This window comes from Lissotriton helveticus, chromosome 2_1, assembly GCF_964261635.1.
Source record: "Lissotriton helveticus chromosome 2_1, aLisHel1.1, whole genome shotgun sequence".
NCBI lineage: Eukaryota > Metazoa > Chordata > Amphibia > Caudata > Salamandridae > Lissotriton > Lissotriton helveticus.
In genome coordinates, this window is record NC_136059.1 from 1,239,544,180 (window position 1) to 1,239,565,240 (window position 21,061).

Here is a 21,061-nt window from a genome sequence, read left to right on the forward strand (position 1 = left end):
TCAAACATAATTGCCAAAGAGTGTATCACTGCGTACCTCTTTGCGTAGTGATCATGTTAATGCTAATATTTGTGGGATCAATTTTGTTTTACTTTTAAACGTCTTTTAGTTTCCTACCTTTGCACCTTCTGTTGTCTTTTTGCAGATACTGTACACAGTTTGCTTTTTTATTTACGCTTGTGCTTCTTTGTTTTGCTTTTTTATTTTCTTTATTGCTTTTTAAATTGCACATTTGCTTTATTTGTTCATTCTTATTTTTAAATTAACTTTTACCTTTCAATATGCTCTTTCTTTTCTGGCTCCCGTTTTCTTTTCCCCATTTTGAAATGCTTTTAACTACACACTGTGTCTTTCTCCATGCCTCTTTCCAAGCCATGGTGAGGCATTGTTCTGTGCCCGCACCTGTCCCAGTAGATAGTGCCTGCCTAAATCCTAGCAAAGAAAATATCTGTGGAATACGCTATCCTATGGGATTTAGCCTGTTGACAATGCACGTATAATGTCAGGGCTACGGATTTCTGGTCCTGTTTTTTTTTTTACTCTCATAAAGGGAAAAAAAAAACACAAAGTCGTGTCATTACGGTGACATACAGCCTCGCCTGCAGCAGGGCTCGCTCCAGCGCCCGTGCACTTCTGAGCCGAACACTTTCTCTTTGAAGTAGCTGCAAATGTTACCTCTCCTTTCCAATTAAAACACAGCAGGGTGGACCATCTGCTCTGCACGGCCTCCCCCGGCGCCACTCTCGGCTGATGGTTTGTACAGCTACAGGCCACACGCAGAATCCTTGCGCTCACAGCCCTTTGCTACAGATTCCACAGTGAAGAGATTTGTTTGATTAGTGATAACAAGTGTAAAGTGAAGTGTGAAAATGTCAGTCGTCCCAAACTGAAATGTATCAAAACTTTCATTAGCATATATTTGCAACGCAAGTGAGCTTTATATTATGCTGATGGGGTTGAAACAATTAACCACAACAGCAACTCTAATTTATTGATGGGGCCGTGGTGGACTGCAGCTACCACAGTTGTCACTCAAAATTTTAATTTCACCGTTCCAGGAAGGGACAATTCTGTAAAAGTTTAAGATTTGATTTCCACCCAGTACCCTGTGATGGACCATGAATTCGATGCCATTGTTGTTGGTGCCGGAGGGGCTGGTTTGTGGGCAGCCTTTGACCTATCCGGGGCAGGGTTTAACACTGCATGTATAACTAAGCTGTTCCCCACCAGGTCTCACGCTGTTGCTGCACAGGGTGGAATCAACGCTGCTTTGGAGAACATGGAATCGGATGACTCGAGATGACACTTCTATGACACAGTGAATGGCTCGGATTGTCTGAGAAACTAGTATGCCATCCACTACATGACAGAGCAGGCACCCGCCTCTGTCATTGAGCTGGAAAACGATGGCATGCCTTTCAGCAGAACAGAGGAAGGAAAGATCTATCAACTTGCCTTCGGAGGGCAAAGCCTCCAGTTTGGCAAAGGGGGGCAGGCGCATCGGTGCTGCTGCGTGGCAGACAGGACAGGCCACTGGCTGCTACACATGTTGTATGTCAGGTCACTCAGATATGAAACAAGCTATTTCGTGGAGTACTTTGCTCTTGATCTGCTGGTGGAGAATGGCGAGTGCTGCGTGTGATTGCGCTCTGCATAGAAGATGACTCAATCCACCGCTTCAGAGCCAAGAACACGGTTATATCTGGGGGGCGGGGGGGGAGGGGGATACAGGCGGCGCACCTATTTCAGCTGCACGAACTCTCACACTGTAACCGGGGATGGCATGGCTTTGGTCCCCAGGGCGGGGCTCCCCTGCCAGGACTTGGAGTTTTGTGCAGTTCCATCCTACAGGTATCTATGGTGCCGACTGTCTCATTACTGAAGGGACTCATGGCGAAGGAGGCTTGTTCGTGAACAGCGAGAGGGGAAGCTTTATGGAAAGATATGCCCCTGTTGCAAAGGATCTGGCTTCGCCAGTAGGACAGTTTGTTGTGTTGTGTGGCACAGATCTAGACTTCCCTTGCTAGTGAAGTGTGCACCCGAGGCCTCTCCCCTCCGCGCCCGGACTACCCTTGTGGAATCCGAAGCCTTCTCCTGTCGTTCCCGGGCTACCTTTGATACCAATGTGCGGTGCCCGCCCCCAATCCCGTCGCCCACACTCCTCTATTAACAAAGAGTCGTTAAGTAAATTGTCTATTGGAAGACCTGTGAAGTACTCGGCCGCTGCAGCAAAACAGCAGACCACAACAGCTCCTCTTCCCCCACGTGAGCCAGGCAGGGGGCCTGGTGTTACTCTGGCCCCTGGCCCATTCACACCTCGTCTTCCCATTTGCATAAGCAGTGTTTTTTCACCTCCGCGCCAGACGCCCCAGGCAGGCCAATGATTTGTATTACTTTGGCTCCATCAAGTGGACAAGAGACGCAACAACAATGAAAATCAGTCAGACTCAGTTTAAACCGGGTCAGATGATTTTTCATTCGGTAGTGTATTGTCCAGCATAGTCGGTTTTAACCGAATTCCGGACAGCCTAGATAAAGTCAACCCAATTACCTGAAGTGAGAGACTATGGGACCCCGTCTTGGTCTTGGGATGAGCACCCTGCAAAGGATGTCAGACCACTGCGAGCTGGAGTGTCTGCGTGCAGGAACCTCAGCGTCTTGCGTCAGTGTGTCAGCTTTGAAGTCCTTTTTCTCCTCTCCCTTCCTCAGCAAAGATGTGGTGTTTATATACCCAAAGTGGTACCCTCAGGTGATCTACCTTGCTGTGTCATGTCAGACTTAGGATGACGGAAGGAATGACCCTTATACATAGTTATTATGCAGGGGATGGTAGTCATGCTGAGTTTCTAAAAATCCTCATGCATAATGGATGAGGCTAGTTTTCAGGGAAAACCCCAAGTCCTGTTAGCAGTACCTTAACAAGTTAAAGGTCAGTCCCAAGAACCGGTTTGTAGTGAAATGGCAGGGGAACTATAGGTGAGAGGTTAGGTTGCTACCTGAGCCTATATTGGGGTACCTATATGAAACATAACATCCACTCCTCATCCGACTGGACAACATACTAACATTACATGTATTTCTAGGCATTTGTACACAAACAAGGAATTAGCCCAAAATATAGTGAATAAAAAATATACATTTTTTAAAAAGTCTAAAATTGTAGAAGTCTTACTAAATTATGTTTGTATATATAGTTTGAACAACTATGAGGGTCTGAAAACCATGTAATTTAGGAAGAAAAAGCGTCTAATGTTAAAATTCTAAATGTGGTTGTTTTTGAAAAAGGCGAATTTTTCCCAGCGCATGATGAGCCAAATGTTTATGTGTCCTGGCTGGGAGATGCAACATTACTGTTGCTTGCAATCGCAGATGACGGTCCCTGCAACACCTCACAGATCAGGTTAAGCAAGCACAGATGTTCCTCCGTATTCTCCACAGCCGCCATTGGGGAAGCCTGTGTGATATTCAAGGCCTGAGTGTTTGTAGAGGAGCCGGTGTCCATTCCAACAGGAGCTGAAGCATCCTGCAGTGGCTCTAAGAATGCCGACTTCAACATGGGAATACGCTGAGGACACACAGTACATGTGCCGTTATCGGGTCCAGTAAAGCATCCATGTCTGTGGCTCAACCGATAGAAGTGTTAGACAGAGGTCCAACACGCATTCTTGTCTGCAGAACAGGCATCGGAGGACAGGCAGAACACAGTTGATCCAGACTGGTCTAAGGGTTAGGAACCAAGGGCCAGCTGCATCAACAAACCATTTTGCAATTTCCTAATTCCGAATCCTTGCGATTTGCAATTTGAAATTGCAAAAAGGAATGCATGAAAATGTGTTTGACACTTTATGTGATTCCTAGGGGATCGCAAATTACCTACCTCATGAATATCTATGAGGTAGGTCGCAATTTGCGACCCCCTAGGAATCAGAAAAATCACTAGGATGGTGGCCTGCTGGGGTCAGCAGACCACTATGTCCGTGATTGCTTTTAAAATGAAGCAATCTTTTTTTTTTTTAAAGCAGCCTGTTTTCCTTAAAGGAAAACGGGATGCTTTACAAAAGACAAAATGAAAACTATTCCTTTCATTTTCTAAGAGCAGGCAGTGGTCCGTGGGACCACTGCCTGCTCTTAGAAAATGCATTTACAGACATTCACAAAGGAGAAGGGGTCCCTTGGGGACTCCTTCCCATATGCAAGTTGGTTACCACCTACTTGAAGTAGGTGGTAAAATGTGAATATTTTGCGACCGCATTTCGGTCACAAAACATTCATGCATACCAATGCGATTCGGTATTAGGAAGGAACGCCCTAAACACGCCTGTTCCTAATAGCGAATCGCACACCCATTTTGCGACTCGGTACCAGGTTACTGAATTGCAAAATAAGGTTTGCTGCATCATAAGAACATTGTTTTACGTTCGCAAAAGCTGATTCTGCAAATTGGCCGTTTGCGAAGGCAAAAAATGCTTGATGCATCTGACCCCAAGCCTCACTTGGTTTGCGAAGGCAAGGTGTGCCCAGATGGAGTCCCATTCGATCACGGTATTAGAGCTCCAAGAGCGTTTTTTCCATCTCCTTGGTAATTGGGAAATCCACTGCATAGCAGAAAAATTACTGTCAGGATTCCTGCTATTAGGACCAGAATTAGCGGAAATCCTCCAAAAATGCATGAGTGTATGAAGTTTGGATCACTCCGAAGACAGTATGAAAGGTGTTTAACAGTCCAGAACCTATGTTCTTAAATAAGTGTACTATACCCGTCGTATCAGTCATGCTAAAGATACCATGTACCATTTCTGTGAAATGGAAAGGGCAGTTTGTTTGTACTAGTGCCAGTATTTCAGCTGAAGACCTTGCGACCTGGAGATCAAAAGTCTCTCGGGAGGAGCTTAAGGGCACAGTTTTCTGTAGAAGCATGGCTTTCATTCGGCTCAGAGTATCAAACCGTATAAAGGGAAATATTCAATGAAGGCTATAATGGCGCCTTCCTGACTGTGTGGGTTGGTGGAAACAATACTTCTCTTCCAGGGGATCCTCATCAATAGTCATAAACATAAATATTCCCGCCCATGTGCGGGACCCCAGAAAACATATCATATATATGTAGCTCTACATATATGTATATATACATATATAAACACACACAATGCAGTCCTTTCTGGAAAAGCTGAACAATGCTGCAATAGAAATCTTCGCACATAAAAACATTCCAATAAAGCAGGGAGAAAGAAAAACTTTGAAAACTGCTTTATTATACAGTAGAAAAGGTAATCCTGCAAGGAAAGTGAAAGCATTGTCAGCACATAGGCTGCATTGTAGAAGAAACCATAGAATAGAAAGCTGAAAAGCCCACTCATATAAACAGTAACAGAAAACTGGCACCGTGCCTTTAAGGCAGCCATGACCCCTTGCTCCCATCATGCCTCAGGGGTGACAGTTAGGTCAGTTGTTCTTTCCGGCTCCTTTTGACAGGACCCTGGTCTCTACAGCTCTGCTTTTTTTTTTTTGTCAGAAATTACTTCACTTTTTGAAGTGAAAGCTTTCTACTTCAGGATTGGGTACCCACTTAGCAAATTCAATTACTGGACACAACCACTAGAACTCACAATAGGTATTTCAAATGATTGAGTTTACACAACATCATACTATTATATCAACTATGTTCATATTGACTTTAAAGATGATACCGATTTCATATGTGACAAGAAGCAAGCAACATCAGAATCTTTTTTTATAAAAAATAAACATAAGTTTATTACACATTTTCATACATTTAAAAACAAATTTCTTGTACAAAACAATACTACAGATACATAATGATATACACAAAAAAATGTACACACCAACTATGTGACAGCCGCATTATTATTTTGATAAATGTACACATTTTCCCATTACATTGTAGTAATATTGTGTTTCTTTTTAGAAACTGTCCTGATGAAGGTTTTTTAAACCGAAACGCCGCGTCGACCTGTGTTCTCATGAACATTTAAAAATTTTTTTTTTTGTATATATCATTATGTATCTGTAGTATTGTTTTGTACAAGAAATTTGTTTTTAAATGTATGAAAATGTGTAATAAACTTATGTTTATTTTTTATAAAAAAAGATTCTGATGTTGCTTGCTTCTTGTCACATATGAAATCGGTATCATCTTTAAAGTCAATATGAACATAGTTGATATAATAGTATGATGTTGTGTAAACTCAATCATTTGAAATACCTATTGTGAGTTCTAGTGGTTGTGTCCAGTAATTGAATTTGCTAAGTGGGTACCCAATCCTGCAGGAACCCCTTTCCATTGTCACTCTCTAACTTGGGGACACTGTAACACGTTTTCTTGTCATTTCCCCTGGTCCCAGATCGTACCTAAGGGGGCCCCCTATACTTTCTTTAGATAAAGCTTTCTACTTCGACATTTTATCAGTGGTGAAGGGTTTTTTAACCTTTTTTGAAGGGTTTGGGTGTTTATTTTCACTCAGAAATGCCTTCCCTTTTTGATCCTTGCCCCATCTGTGGCAAAAAGAAGGCAAAAACAGACTCTCACTCAGTCTGTATTCTATATTTGCCTTAAGATCATGATCCTCACTCCTGCCAACATTGCCAGCTCCTGTCCAAGAGAACTTTGAAGGACAGAGAGAGGATTCGCCTCTATGGGCTGGCAGAAAGAAGAAGATCTTCATCCAGAGGCAGGTCACCGCTGAAGAAGAAGAAGGAGAGAGCATCCTCAAGTAAGATTACTGTGTGCCCTCCATTGGCATCGGGATCGGCGCCTCGAATCCCTTCTTCAGCGTCGAAAACGGCAATGAAAAGACCATGGTTGGCGGGCTCGCCATCGAGAGAAGATCGGTCGTCATCGAGGATCACAGGTACGTCGATACCTCCACCGTCCTCAACCAGGCGGCGATCGGCGTTGAGCTAACGATCTCCGTTGGTGCGGGCTCGCACAACGTCGAGAGATGGGTCTCTGTCGTCAAGGTGCCCGACGTCGAGACATGCTTCGTCGACGCAGTCACCAGCAGTCGACGGCGAAGCATAGATCTCCGTCGACGTCAACTAGGCGATTGTCGACGTCGAGTCAAGCTCCGCCATCGCAGGTCCAACAGCCACCAGCGTCGAAGCATACCTCTCTGTCGACGCCATCCAGGCGGCATGCGACATCGAGACAGGTACCATCACCTCCGTCGACGTCCAGGAGGTCTAGATCCCTTCCGGTGTCACATTTGACGTCGAGACCAAGAAGATCGACTTCGAGGAGGTATTCTCCATCGAACCAGGCAGCGAGGAGATCGCAGGCACGCTCTCTCTCAAGAGCAAGATCTAGAGGCTCAGGGCACCACTCAACGTCGCGGCAGTCCAGATCGGCATCGAAGAGACGTTCAGGATCCAGAGCCTCTCCCATTATGGTGACGCAGAGCAGATCTACGTCAAGGCAGTCGCCAGCGACGTCTCATCGCTCTTCGCAACGGAGTTCGCGCTCAAAATCTCATGGGGCCTCTTCACACTCTATCAGGAGTTCCCCGCAGACGATTACTTCCTCTTGCAGTGCATCCAGGCATTCTAAAGAGCCTGCAGTTTCTCCTGCAAGAAAGTGTCCGAGGAGACAGAGATCCCCTTCAGTGCATCTCTCTCACAGGTGGCTGCAACCTCTACATCTGTGGAAGTCAACATCGGCGGGTGCTACACAAAGGGCAGCTAAATACTCAAGTCCTTTGCATAGGTCCCCTTTGCAATGCCTGGTGCAGGAAGTGGACAAGTCACAACACTCGCACCAGAGAGCACCGGGGCAGATCTCCTGAGCGTAGGTCTGCGCATGGCCATCGTAAAAGACGACGTACAGCATCTTGGTCGTCTTCATCAACACATTCATCTGAGAGGGATTACTCTCCCACCCTCACGGATAGCCCACCCAGCAGTGTCACCCATTGACGACGTGAACACCTTCCATGAAGTGTTGACCAGAGTGGCACAGAAGTTGAGTATTACCATGGCCACTACTCAAACGACCACTTCCCTCATCTTTGAAACACTACATCAAAGATCAGTGTCTAGACCGCTGCTCCCCTTGGTACCGAAAGTTATTGAGCCGGTAATGGAAGTGTTTCTAACTCCGGCTTCAGCAACAGCTGTCCCTGCACAAATCTTAAAGAAATACAAGCCTGCCGCATCGGATCCTCTCTTTCTGAGATCTGATCCTCCCCCTGACTCAGTTATAATCGCAGCAGCGAAGAAAACACATTCAGTAGCATCTTCTTCCTCCGTCCCACCTGATAAGGACAGTAAAGCCCAAGACTCTTGGGGGAGGAAAGCATGTGGTTGAGCTGCCTCCACTCTGCAGGTTTCCAACACTGCAGCCCTATTGGGGCGATATGACAGATCCCTGTGGGACAGATCGTTTTAAAGAGAAGCTACCGAACCAGCAAGACTTCTCAGAAATTATCCAAGAAGGGGCTCTGGTTTCCAACCAAGTTATAAGCACGGCAGCTGATGGAGTCTCTCTGGCGGCTCATTCCTATGCGAATGGCGCTTGCGCACACCGATCCTCTTGGTTACGCCTCACTGCATTAAAGCCTGATGCACAACAGCGCATTCTCAATCTTCCGTTTTCGGGTACCTCTCTGTTTGGGTCCCATACAGACGAAGAGATGGGAAGAATGGAAGCTGAATTGGACACTTTGAAGGCAGTGGGCCTTGAGAAAAAGAATGAGTACAGGAAGCGTTACAGGCCGTACAATCGCAAAGGTAACCAGCAGAGGGTTCAACCACCTCAATGGTCACAAAACAAGCAGGGAAAATCCTAATTTCAAGGCCGACGTTCCTCCAGGGGCAGAGGGGGACACCAGTAGCAATCCTCCTCCACCTCCAAGTCTGGGGGGAAGCAATGAGTCAATGCTTCCTCCAGCACCGTTGCGCACTCCAGTGGGAGGAAGTATAACACACTACGCTCAAGAGTGGCGCAGAATAACGAAAGATCAATGTGTGCGAAATATACTAGACAATGGATACGTGCTACATTTTTGCACGGCTCCAAAAGACTCACCTCCGGTAAACTCCAGACAACATCATTTGGACCTCCTGCGTCAGGAAGTGTCGACCCTTCTAAAAAAACAAGCAATAGAAAAGGTCGCACCAATGCAGAGAGGGAAAGGAATCTATTCCAGATACTTCCTTGTCTGGAAAAAGGATCATCCGAACAAGTTCAGACCCATGTTAGATCTGCGGTTCCTGAACAAATGCATCAAAAAAGAAAAATTTCAGATGCTATCTCTCCATCAAATGTTTCCACACTTAAAAAGAGGCGATTGGATGTGCTCAGTGGACCTTCAGGATGCTTATTTCCACATCCCGATCACAGCACGGCATCACAAGTTCCTACGTTTCACAGTAGGGAAGGATCATTACCAGTTCATGGTCTTACCGTTCGGCCCCAAGTCAGCTCCAAGTATTTACGAAATGCATGGCAGTAGTAGCGGCTTCTTACATTGCCAAGGTCTACACGTCTATCCATACCTGGATGATTGGCTGCTAAAAGAGTAATCTCCTCTTTTGGTACAAGAGCACCTTCTCATGTGTCTGAACCTACTACAACGCTTGGGGCTTTATGTCAATCTGGACAGATCAGTCCTTCAACCGACCCAGTCGATCCACTATCTGGGAGTCACTATCAACTCCGCCCTACGAAAAGTGTTTCCTTCGGCGTAAAGACTGTCATCAATGAAAGTCAAAGGCAATATCCTTCTTCAAGCTCCTCAGCCATCAGTAAGGCAAGTGGCTTCTCTTCTGGGCTCCATGGCCTCCTGCATTTTCCTCATAGCCAACGCCAGGTTGAGGATGAGGCCACTTCAGCAGGACCTGGAAGACAAATGGAATCAGTCCTCAGGTCAGTGGAACGATCGGATTCTATTGTCTCCCATTGCGAAGAAATCCATCCTCTGGTGGATGCATCCACAGAATCTCATGGTGGGAGTTCCGTTTCATCAGCCTCTACCTGTGCAATCCCTGATTACAGACGATTCTCTTCAGGGCTGGGGCGCACATCTAGGTCCCCTTCAAACTCAGGGAAGATGGACCCCCAATGAGGAGACTTATCACATCAACATGCTCGAGCTGCTGGTAGTCCACTTGGCTCTCAAGGCTTTTCAACCTGCCATACAGTCAGAATCGAAATTGATTCAAACGGACAACACAACCGCCATGTACTATTAAAACAAACAAGGTGGAACACATTCTCGTCCTCTGTCTCTCGAAGCACATGCGATTTGGCACTGGCTGCTAGCCAGGAACCTATCGATCACAGCAGTCCATCTGCCAGGAGAGCAGAACGTTCGAACGGACTCCCTCAGTCGTCACTTCCAAGAGCAAGAAGACTGGGTGCTCAACGACGACGTAGTAGCAGACATTTTTCAGCAGTGGGGTCATCCTTGCATCGACCTTTTCGCAGACGAAGACAATAAAAAATGCCACGCCTTCGAATCCAGGTTTTACAGACCAGGAACGAGGGGGAATGCACTTTTGATAAAGTGGTCAGGGGCGTTTGCATACGCCTTTCCACCACTCCCTCTCATTCTGAAGGTAGTGGCAAAGCTCCTGAGATCCAGGATGAAAATGATACTAATAGCACCGGACTGGCCTCGCCAGTGGTGGTATCCAGATCTGTTGCAGCTGTCAATTCGCCCGCATCGGAGGCTTCCATGCAGGCCGTACCTTCTTTCCAAGATGGGGGGGGAGATCTTCCATCCCAGCCTTCCCTCTCTCAGCCTCACAGCATGGATCCTGAAGTCCTGCCGTACGGACATCTAAATCTTCCTTCGGACTGCATGGACATTCTACGGAAGTCGAGGAGACCTTCCACCAGAACCTCATACTCTTTGAAATGGAAGAGGTTTTATTTGTGGTGTGTACAGAAAGGTTGGAGTCCAGTGAATGGTCAAGAGGAGGTCATTCTACCATACTTACTCTATTTGGCCAAGTCTGGACTGAAATACTCTTCTATAAAGGTACATTAGGCTGCCATTACGGCTTATCGTAAGTCTCCTAACCAACCTTCCTTTTTTCAACTTCAGGTGGTTAAGGACTTCCTACAGGGGCTAACGAAAGTTTACCCTCCTGTGAGACCTCCTTCTCCTCCTTGGGAGTTGAACCTGGTATTGTCCAAGTTGATGGGCTCCCCCTTTGAGCCCATTCATAAAGCATCTCTGCAACACCTTTCGTGGAAGGTGGTATTTCTGGTTGCAATCAATTCTGCGCGCAGAGTTAGTGAAATTCAGGCGTTATCTTCTAAAGAGCCCTATACAGTCTTCCACCATAATAGAGTGGTGATGCAAACCCACCCTTCCTTTCTCCCAAAGGTTGTGTCGGAGTTCCATGTAAATCAGACGATTTCTTTGCCCTCTTTCTGTCCGAATCCTACAACACCAGCGGAAAGGGCTCTCCATTCGCTGGACCTTAAGAGGGTTCTCAAGTTTTACTTGGACAAAACTAAATCTATGAGAAAGTCTGACCAACTGTTTGTAAACTATGGTTCTGGTAGAACAGGTTTGGGTGCTTCTAAACGAACCATCTCAAGATGGATAGTTTCTTGTATAAAGTTATCTTACCAGTTGGCAAATAAACCTTTGCTCGCTTCCCCGAAGACTCACTCAACTAGGGGCAAAGCGGAAACAGTAGCTTGCCTGCATAATGTACCGAAGGCCGAGATTTGCAAAGCAGCAACTTGGAAATCGGTACACACATTTATCAGGCATTACTGCCTAGATTCAGACTCAAGAGCAGATACACTAGTGGGCCAGGCTTCCTTGCGGAATCTTTTCCAGTGTTGATAATTACGGAGTCTGTGTTTGCCTAATGGAGGTTTCATATGTCTGGGGAGTTCTCTGTCTACTTGCCCACAGGATGAGGGGATGGGCTTGCTATTCTATTCATGTGCTTATGACTATTGATGAGGATCCCCTGGAAGAGAAAGATTAGTTACTTACCTGTAATCCTTGTTCTCTTCCAGGGGTATCCTCATCAAAGTCATAAGCAACCCACCCGCCTCCCCGGGCAAGTAGTCATGTCAAATATATATATATATCTGTTTTTTAAAATGGTCTGCGGTTATCCGCAAAGAACAACTGACCTAACTGTCACCCCTGAGGCATGATGGGAGCTAGGGGTCATGGCTGCCTTAAAGGCACGGTGCCAGTTTTCTGTTACTGATTATATGAGTGGGCTTTTCAGCTTTCTACTCTATGGTTTCTTCTACAATGCAGCCTATGTGCTGACAATGCTTTCACTTTCCTTGCAGGATTACCTTTTCTACTGTATAATGAAGCAGTTTTCAAAGGTTTTCTTTCTTCCTGCTTTATTGGAATGTTTTTATGTACAAAGATTTCTATTGCAACATTGTTCAGCTTTTCCAGAGACGACTGCATTGTGTGTGTTTATATATGTATATAGAAAAACCAAAGGAAATGATCGACGGAGCGTTGACAATACAAGCACTCACCCCCAGTCAACTGATCTGGGTTTAATCCATCACCATTCTTTAGCCCACTCTGCCACCCCAGTTCAGACATGGCCATATGCAAATCAGTCTGACCCTGTGCCTCATGGGAACAGTCCAGCCCGAACTGCCAAGCCATGCCTTCCCTGGACCGGAAACAAGCTACCGAGGACCGGTTTCTGGCATTTCAGCCTTCTTCAGCCCGGCTTGCTTGAATCCAGGGGCAAACTGAGCAAGGGACTCACGTCTGATCATACCCTGCCAACTTATGGCGAACAAAGAAAAACCAAAGGAAATGATGGACGGAGCGTTGACAATACAAGCACTCACCCCCAGTCAACTGATCTGGGTTTAATCCATCACCATTCTTTAGCCCACTCTGCCACCTCAGTTCAGACATGGCCATATGCAAATCAGTCTGACCCTGTGCCTCATGGGAACAGTCCACCCCGGACTGCCAAGCCATGCCTTCCCTGGACCGGAAAGAAGCTACCGAGGACCGGTTTCTGGCATTTCAGCCTTCTTCAGCCCGGCTTGCTTGCATCCAGTGGCAAAGTGAGCAAGGGACTCACGTGTGAGCATACCCTGCCAACATATGGCAAACACAGAAAAACCAAAGGCAATTATGGACGGAGCGTTGACAATACAAGCACTCACCCCCAGTCAACTGATCTGGGTTTAATCCATCACCATTCTTTAGCCCACTCTGCCACCCCAGTTCAGACATGGCCATATGCAAAACAGTCTGACCCTGTGCCTCATGGGAACAGTCCAGCCCGAACTGCCAAGCCATGCCTTCCCTGGACCGGAAACAAGCTACAGAGGACCGGTTTCTGGCATTTCAGCCTTCTTCAGCCCGGCTTGCTTGAATCTGGTGGCAAAGTGAGCAAAGGACTCACGTCTCAGCATACCCTGCAAACTTATGGCGAACAAAGAAAAACCAATGGAAATGATGGACGGAGCGTTGACAATACAATCACTCACCCCCAGTCAACTGATCTGGGTTTAACCCATCACCGTTCTTTAGCCCACTCTGCCACCCCAGTTCAGACATGGCCATATGCAAATCAGTCTGACCCTGTGCCTCATGGGAACAGTCCAGCCCGAACTGCCAAGCCATGCCTTCCCTGGACCGGAAACAAGCTACCGAGGACCGGTTTCTGGCATTTCAGCCTTTTCCAGCCCGGCTTGCTTGAATCCAGTGGCAAAGTGAGCAAGGGACTCACGTCTGAGCATACCCTGTCAACTTATGGCGAACAAAGAAAAACCAAAGGAAATGATGGACGGAGCATTGACAATACAATCACTCACCCCCAGTCAACTGATCTGGGATTAATCCATCACCGTTCTTTAGCCCACTCTGCCACCCCAGTTCAGACATGGCCATATGCAAATCAGTCTGACCCTGTGCCTCATGGGTACAATCCAGCCCGGACTGCCAAGCCATGCCTTCCCTGGACCGGAAACAAGCTACTGAGGACCGGTTTCTTCCATTTCAGCCTTCTTCAGCCCGGCTTGCTTGAATCCAGTGGCAAAGTGAGCAAGGGACTCACGTCTGAGCATACCCTGCCAACTTATGGTGAACAAAGAAAAACCAAAGGAAATGATGGGGGGAGCGTTGATAATACAATCACTCACCCCCAGTCAACTGATCTGGGTTTAATACATCACCGTTCTTTAGCCCACTCTGCCACCTTAGTTCAGACATGGCCATATGCAAATCAGTCTGACCCTGTGCCTCATGGGAACAGTCCAGCCCGAACTGCCAAGCCATGCCTTCCCTGGATCGGAAACAAGCTACCGAGGACCGGATTCTGGCATTTCAGCCTTCTTCAGCCCGGCTTGCTTGAATCCAGTGGCAAAGTGAGGACTCACTTTGCCACTGGATTCAAGCAAGCCGGGCTGAAGAAGGCTGAAATGCCAGAAACCGGTCCTCGGTAGCTTGTTTCCGGTCCAGGGAAGGCATGGCTTGGCAGTTCGGGCTGGTCTGTTCCCATGAGGCACAGGGTCAGACTGATTTGCATATGGCCATGTCTGAACTGGGGTGGCAGAGTGGGCTAAAGAACGGTGATGGATTAATCCCAGATCAGTTGACTGGGGGTGAGTGATTGTATTGTCAACGCTCCGTCCATCATTTCCTTTGGTTTTTCTTTGTTCGCCATAAGTTGACAGGGTATGCTCAGACGTGAGTCCCTTGCTCACTTTGCCACTGGATTCAAGCAAGCCGGGCTGGACAAGGCTGAAATGCCAGAAACCGGTCCTCGGTAGCTTGTTTCCGGTCCAGGGAAGGCATGGCTTGGCAGTTCGGGCTGGACTGTTCCCATGAGGCACAGGGTCAGACTGATTTGCATATGGCCATGTCTGAACTGGGGTAGCACAGTGGGCTAAAGAACGGTGATGGATTAAACCCAGATCAGTTGACTGGGGGTGAGTGATTGTATTGTCAACGCTCCGTCCATCATTTCCTTTGGTTTTTCTTTGTTCGCCATAAGTTGGCAGGGTATGCTCAGACGTGAGTCCCTTGCTCACTTTGCCACTGGATTAAAGCAAGCCGGACTGAAGAAGGCTGAAATGCCAGAAACCGGTCCTCGGTAGCTTGTTTCCGGTCCAGGGAAGGCATGGCTTGGCAGTTCGGGCTGGACTGTTCCCATGAGGCACAGGGTCAGACTGATTTGCATATGGCCATGTCTGAACTGGGGTGGCAGAGTGGGCTAAAGAACGGTGATGGGTTAAACCCAGATCAGTTGACTGGGGGTGAGTGATTGTATTGTCAACGCTCCGTCCATCATTTCCATTGGTTTTCCTTTGTTCGCCATAAGTTTGCAGGGTATGCTCAGACGTGAGTTCCTTGCTCACTTTGCCACTGGATTCAAGCAAGCCGGGCTGGACAAGGCTGAAATGCCAGAAACCGGTCCTCGTAGCTTGTTTCCGGTCCAGGGAAGGCATGGCTTGGCAGTTCGGGCTGGACTGTTCCCATGAGGCACAGGGTCAGACTGATTTGCATATGGCCATGTCTGAACTGGGGTAGCACAGTGGGCTAAAGAACGGTGATGGATTAAACCCAGATCAGTTGACTGGGGGTGAGTGATTGTATTGTCAACGCTCCGTCCATCATTTCCTTTGGTTTTTCTTTGTTCGCCATAAGTTGGCAGGGTATGCTCAGACGTGAGTCCCTTGCTCACTTTGCCACTGGATTAAAGCAAGCCGGGCTGAAGAAGGCTGAAATGCCAGAAACCGGTCCTCGGTAGCTTGTTTCCGGTCCAGGGAAGGCATGGCTTGGCAGTTCGGGCTGGACTGTTCCCATGAGGCACAGGGTCAGACTGATTTGCATATGGCCATGTCTGAACTGGGGTGGCAGAGTGGGCTAAAGAACGGTGATGGGTTAAACCCAGATCAGTTGACTGGGGGTGAGTGATTGTATTGTCAACGCTCCGTCCATCATTTCCTTTGGTTTTCCTTTGTTCGCCATAAGTTTGCAGGGTATGCTCAGACGTGAGTTCCTTGCTCACTTTGCCACTGGATTCAAGCAAGCCGGGCTGGACAAGGCTGAAATGCCAGAAACCGGTCCTCGTAGCTTGTTTCCGGTCCAGGGAAGGCATGGCTTGGCAGTTCGGGTTGGACTGTTCCCATGAGGCACAGGGTCAGACTGATTTGCATATGGCCATGTCTGAACTGGGGTAGCACAGTGGGCTAAAGAACGGTGATGGATTAAACCCAGATCAGTTGACTGGGGGTGAGTGATTGTATTGTCATCGCTCCGTCCATCATTCCTTTGGTTTTTCTTTGTTCGCCATAAGTTGGCAGGGTATGCTCAGACGTGAGTCCCTTGCTCACTTTGCCACTGGATTCAAGCAAGCCGGGCTGAAGAAGGCTGAAATGCCAGAAACCGGTCCTCTGTAGCTTGTTTCCGGTCCAGGGAAGGCATGGCTTGGCAGTTCGGGCTGGACTGTTCCCATGAGGCACAGGGTCAGACTGATTTGCATATGGCCATGTCTGAACTGGGGTGGCAGAGTGGGCTAAAGAACAGTGATGGGTTAAACCCAGATCAGTTGACTGGGGGTGAGTGATTGTATTGTCAACGCTCCGTCCATCATTTCCTTTGGTTTTTCTTTGTTCGCCATAAGTTTGCAGGGTATGCTCAGATGTAAGTCCCTTGCTCACTTTGCCACTGGATTCAAGCAAGCCGGGCTGAAGAAGGCTGAAATGCCAGAAACCGGTCCTCTGTAGCTTGTTTCCGGTCCAGGGAAGGCATGGCTTAGCAGTTCGGCATGGACTGTTCCCATGAGGCACAGGGTCAGACTGTTTTGCATATGGCCATGTCTGAACTGGGATGGCACAGTGGGCTAAAGAACGGTGATGGATTAAACCCAGATCAGTTGACTGGGGGTGAGTGATTGTATTGTCAACGCTCCGTCTATCATTTCCTTTGGTTTTTTCTATATACGTATATATACATATATGTAGAGCTACATATATATGATAAATGGTTTCCGGGCTCCCGCACATTAGCGGGAATATTTATGTGCTTATGACTTTGATGAGGATACCCCTGGAAGAGAACTAGGATTACAGGTAAGTAACTAATCCTTGCATACAACAAGTAACCCTGGAGTTAATAGTAACAAGATATGCAATGCCCGGAAGCATCGGACCACAACCTTGATCACTCAGCATCAAGTTACTCCCATTCAAGAGCAACTTAAACACTGGATTAATCACAGCAGCTGGGGACCCTTTCAAATGACCGCATAAGTTGTCAACTGAACCGGTCCAGGCCCCATGAAGCATGAATCCTGGCATACGAGAGATCCACTTAAAGAGTTCTCGCAGTTTGTACCACTTAAAAACACCTCCATGGAGGGGCGTGGCTAGCAGCCGATGATGGCGGCCGCTGCTTAGGGAGGCTCCCGGGAAGAAGCGGCTTCCCGCATCAATCCGACGCTAAAAATCCTTCCCCCACTAGCTGAGTGGGGCGGACCAGGCCCGGAGTCCATGCGGCTGTCTTTGCCGAAATTCTGGGAGCGACGGCGGCTTTTCAAGGTGCGGAATCCCCGTGCAAAGCGGAGGAGGAGCTGGGCCTGCCTGCCGCAGTGAAGCCGCGGAGCCACGGAACGTCTGGGACCGGCCGGAAGCGGCCGGGTTTCGGAGGAGGCGAGACCGGAAGTGCCGGTGAGCCGAGCGACCGGTTCCGAACATCCGTGGAGCCCCTCCGGTGCCGAGTCTAATTGTGCGCCTGGGCGAGAGTGGCCCCGACGCATCTACGGACCTGCGTGTCCCGCTCCGAGAAGCGGAGGACGCCGCACGCCCTGGGCTCGGCACCGCCATTACACCGCAGCACCCAGGAGGCACGCCGGGACTGCGCGGCGGCCTTATTCACTACGCAGTGCCCACGGACTGTGAGATACACACATCATGCGGACCGCTTCCTTGGGGCGCCGAGTGGCATTTGATGACTGGCCTTGCTGAGGGCGGTGGCACGGCGGTGCAGCGATCCACGGGGCATTACACGGGGGCACAATCTGTTGTTGGAGGTACTTGGGGGTGACTGCCCGGTTCCCCGCCGGGCTCCATCGGGCTCACTACTGGGGTGTGGATTCGACGCAGATTCGGCAGGCGGCCGAGACACAACGTCTATAGGGGCGACCCCCCCCCCTCCTCCTGACACGGCCTTGCAGAAGACGTCAACTGCCCTCGCTGAGTGCTGGCCTGCGCGCATTGCCGCGACCTCTCACTGAACTGCGTGGGGGCGACCCGTCTTTCAGTCACGCCCGTTTACACCCCCCCTTTTTGGCAGCTCCACCACAGCCGGCGCCATGTCACACAGGGGCCCTAAAAACACCCTAACTCAAGCCAAGCTGGACAAGTTTGCGTATGACAAGCAGTCATCGCCCCAGGAACAGCGCAAGAATGCTGGTAGGGTGACGGAGACCGATGGGGCGAAGAAGGCCACGCTTGATGATGTACTGGCGGCGTTGGCCCAGGTGCAGGCAACAGTGGGTGCCACGGCGACCGAAGTCACCTTAATTAGGGCGGATCTCCAAAAAATGAATGAGAGGGTCAAGCAGGTCGAAGTGGTTACTAAGTCGCTGGTCGAAGATGTGTCCGAACTGCAAACGGCGGTGGAGCGACTACAGACTGATAACAAGCTGCTCAGAGACAAGCTGGATGACCAGGAAGGTCGCTCTAGGCGCAACAATGTCCGCATTGTGGGTGTGCCAGAATCGGAGGACAAGGGGGCGCTCGACCTCTATGTGGAGGACTTGATCAAGACTCGGCTGCAACCCAAGGGGCTCTCAAACTTCTTCTCGGTCGAAAGGGCACACCGTGTTCCGGGAGGTAAGCCCAAGTCGGGTGGCGCGCCGCGACCGATCTTGGCCAGACTATTCAATTTCCGCGATCGTGACGCCATTCTACAGGCTGCGAGAGTGGCGCCGGCCATCCAAATCCAGAACTCGAAGATTGCCTTCTTCCCGGATTATACGGCGGAAGTGTCCAGGAGGAGGAGGACGTTCCTAGAAGTGAAAAAGACTCTGAGGGAGAAGGAACTACCGTATTCCATGCTATTCCCGGCTAAGCTTCGAGTGGTTGCGGACAAAAAAGTTTGGTTCTTCGATACCCCCGAATCGGCCCGGGACTGGCTGGAGGGCTGGCACACTGTTGGGCGACAAGGCAGGACGCACAGGCTGGATCAAGACCGCAGAGGTGGCAGCAGAACGGGCTCCCAAGCATCTGGTCGAATGGAGGAAACGGAACGATCTCCTTCCCACGGATTTGAAGGGGGAGGTGGGGGCGAGTGACTCCTACCTCGAACTCTGAGAATCGCTAGTTCCCAATGATTACTGTTTCTTTACAATGCTGCGCGTCGACTCTGGCATGGCCGCCCCGACAGCCTACAGGGAGGCCGCCTACCCGGGGAGACGCTCTCCCCCCTACACGCAAGTACTCTGGTTGAGGGATGGGTACAGCACTCTGCTCAGTTGGGGTGGCGGGCAGTTCGAGGTCCGTTAGGCAGGGGGGCAGGGAGGGGGGTTTGTTTTGGACTGTTCTTGTTCTTATTGGGAATGTATGCAAACGGTCGGGGTTGCTGTTTTAACTCGTGTGTGTGCCAGTGCATGTTGATGGGGAGGGAATGTGATACTAGGCCCCCGTGATGTCCCTGTGTTTTGGGCTGTGCGATGGCGCGGCCGATTGTTTAGTCCTGCTTCTCAGCAGGTACATCATACGCCCCTTTACCACCGATGGTTGTTAACTCTGGCCCGACAGTGGATGTAGGGTCTACTGACTCACACTGTCCTCCCTTCCGATTGATGTCCTGGAATGTGAGGGGCCTGGGGGATAAGGTTAAGCGGGGGTTGGTTTTAACTGCAATCAAACGCCAGCGGCCTACTGTGGCCCTGTTGCAAGAGACTCATTTGGTGGGGGGGGCTGTGAAAGCTTTGGACAGGCGAGGTTATAAGATGTGGGTCCACTCCGAGTTTTCGTCAGGCTTCAGGGGGTCCGGCATACTGGTACTGAAGAATTCACGATTCCTACCTTTGTCAACGAAGATTGATGACCAGGGGTGCTTTGCAGCCTTACATGGGCAGTGGGAGGGAAAGCTCTTTAATGTGGTGTCCGTATATATCCCACCAGCACTACATTCGGTCCACCTCCCAAGGCTGGGTGAATTCCTCTTGAATCTCCCCGAGGGTGATACTATTCTGGGAGGGGACTTTAATGCGGTCATGGACACGCAACTGGACCGACACCCTGCACCGGCTCCACAGGGGGGGAGCTCATACCTCCAGCGCTTCGCGGCAGCTATGGGATTGACTGACGTCTGGAGGCACTTGCACCCTAGCGCGCAGCAATACACTTTCCACTCTGCAGTGCATGGCAGCCTCTCGCGCATTGACTACTTTCTATCGCTGGGGGAGGGCCTCCGACATGTTGATGCTATGGTAATTCTCCCTCGTGGGATTTCCGACCACTCACCACTCACACTGACACTTTCTTCGCAGACCAGTGCGCGCAAACGTATCTACCCTATTAGTGCTGCCTACTTCAAGGTCCCTCAGGTTCGTAAGGCCCTTAAAAACACGACGAAGCAATATTTCATTGAAAATGTGCGTTCGGTGAGCTCCCCGGCGACTCTCTGGGAAGCCTACAAAACGGTCCTGCGAGGGCAGGCCATTAATTCCATCACAGGGCACAGGAGGCAGCTGTCCCGAGAGCTGGCGGATCTAGAGGTGACACTGCAGGAACACACTGAGACTCATGAGCGGCACCCCTCTCCCTCAGGCCTTCACACACTCACCCTCCAACAACAGTTGTATACTGCTCACTTGCGCCAGCTGGTGAAAGGACACATAGCCGATACTCGAAATAGGATTTATGAGGTGGGTGACAAAGCGGGGAAGATGTTGGCGTGGCTTGATAGGCGGGAGGGTAATTCTAGAGGGATCCAACGTCTGAAAGATGAGAGAGGGGACACACATACTGATCCACGGCGTATCACGGAGATACTGGCGGCCCATTTTGAGCGGGTGTACACCCCGGAGAGTGCGATCACAGCGGAGAGGGCTAGAACCCTCTTAG

At 49.3% G+C, this 21,061-nt stretch overlaps 1 protein-coding gene and 1 pseudogene across 1 annotated transcript in view; both read left to right on the forward strand.

Moving 5' to 3' along the window:
• PRDM9 (PR/SET domain 9) overlaps window positions 1–21,061 on the forward strand; it is a 1,629,505-nt gene that overhangs the window by 214,728 nt on the left and 1,393,716 nt on the right. The gene's annotated exons all lie outside the window — the stretch shown is intronic.
• On the forward strand, window positions 995–2,027 carry LOC144819131 (succinate dehydrogenase [ubiquinone] flavoprotein subunit, mitochondrial pseudogene; annotated as a pseudogene).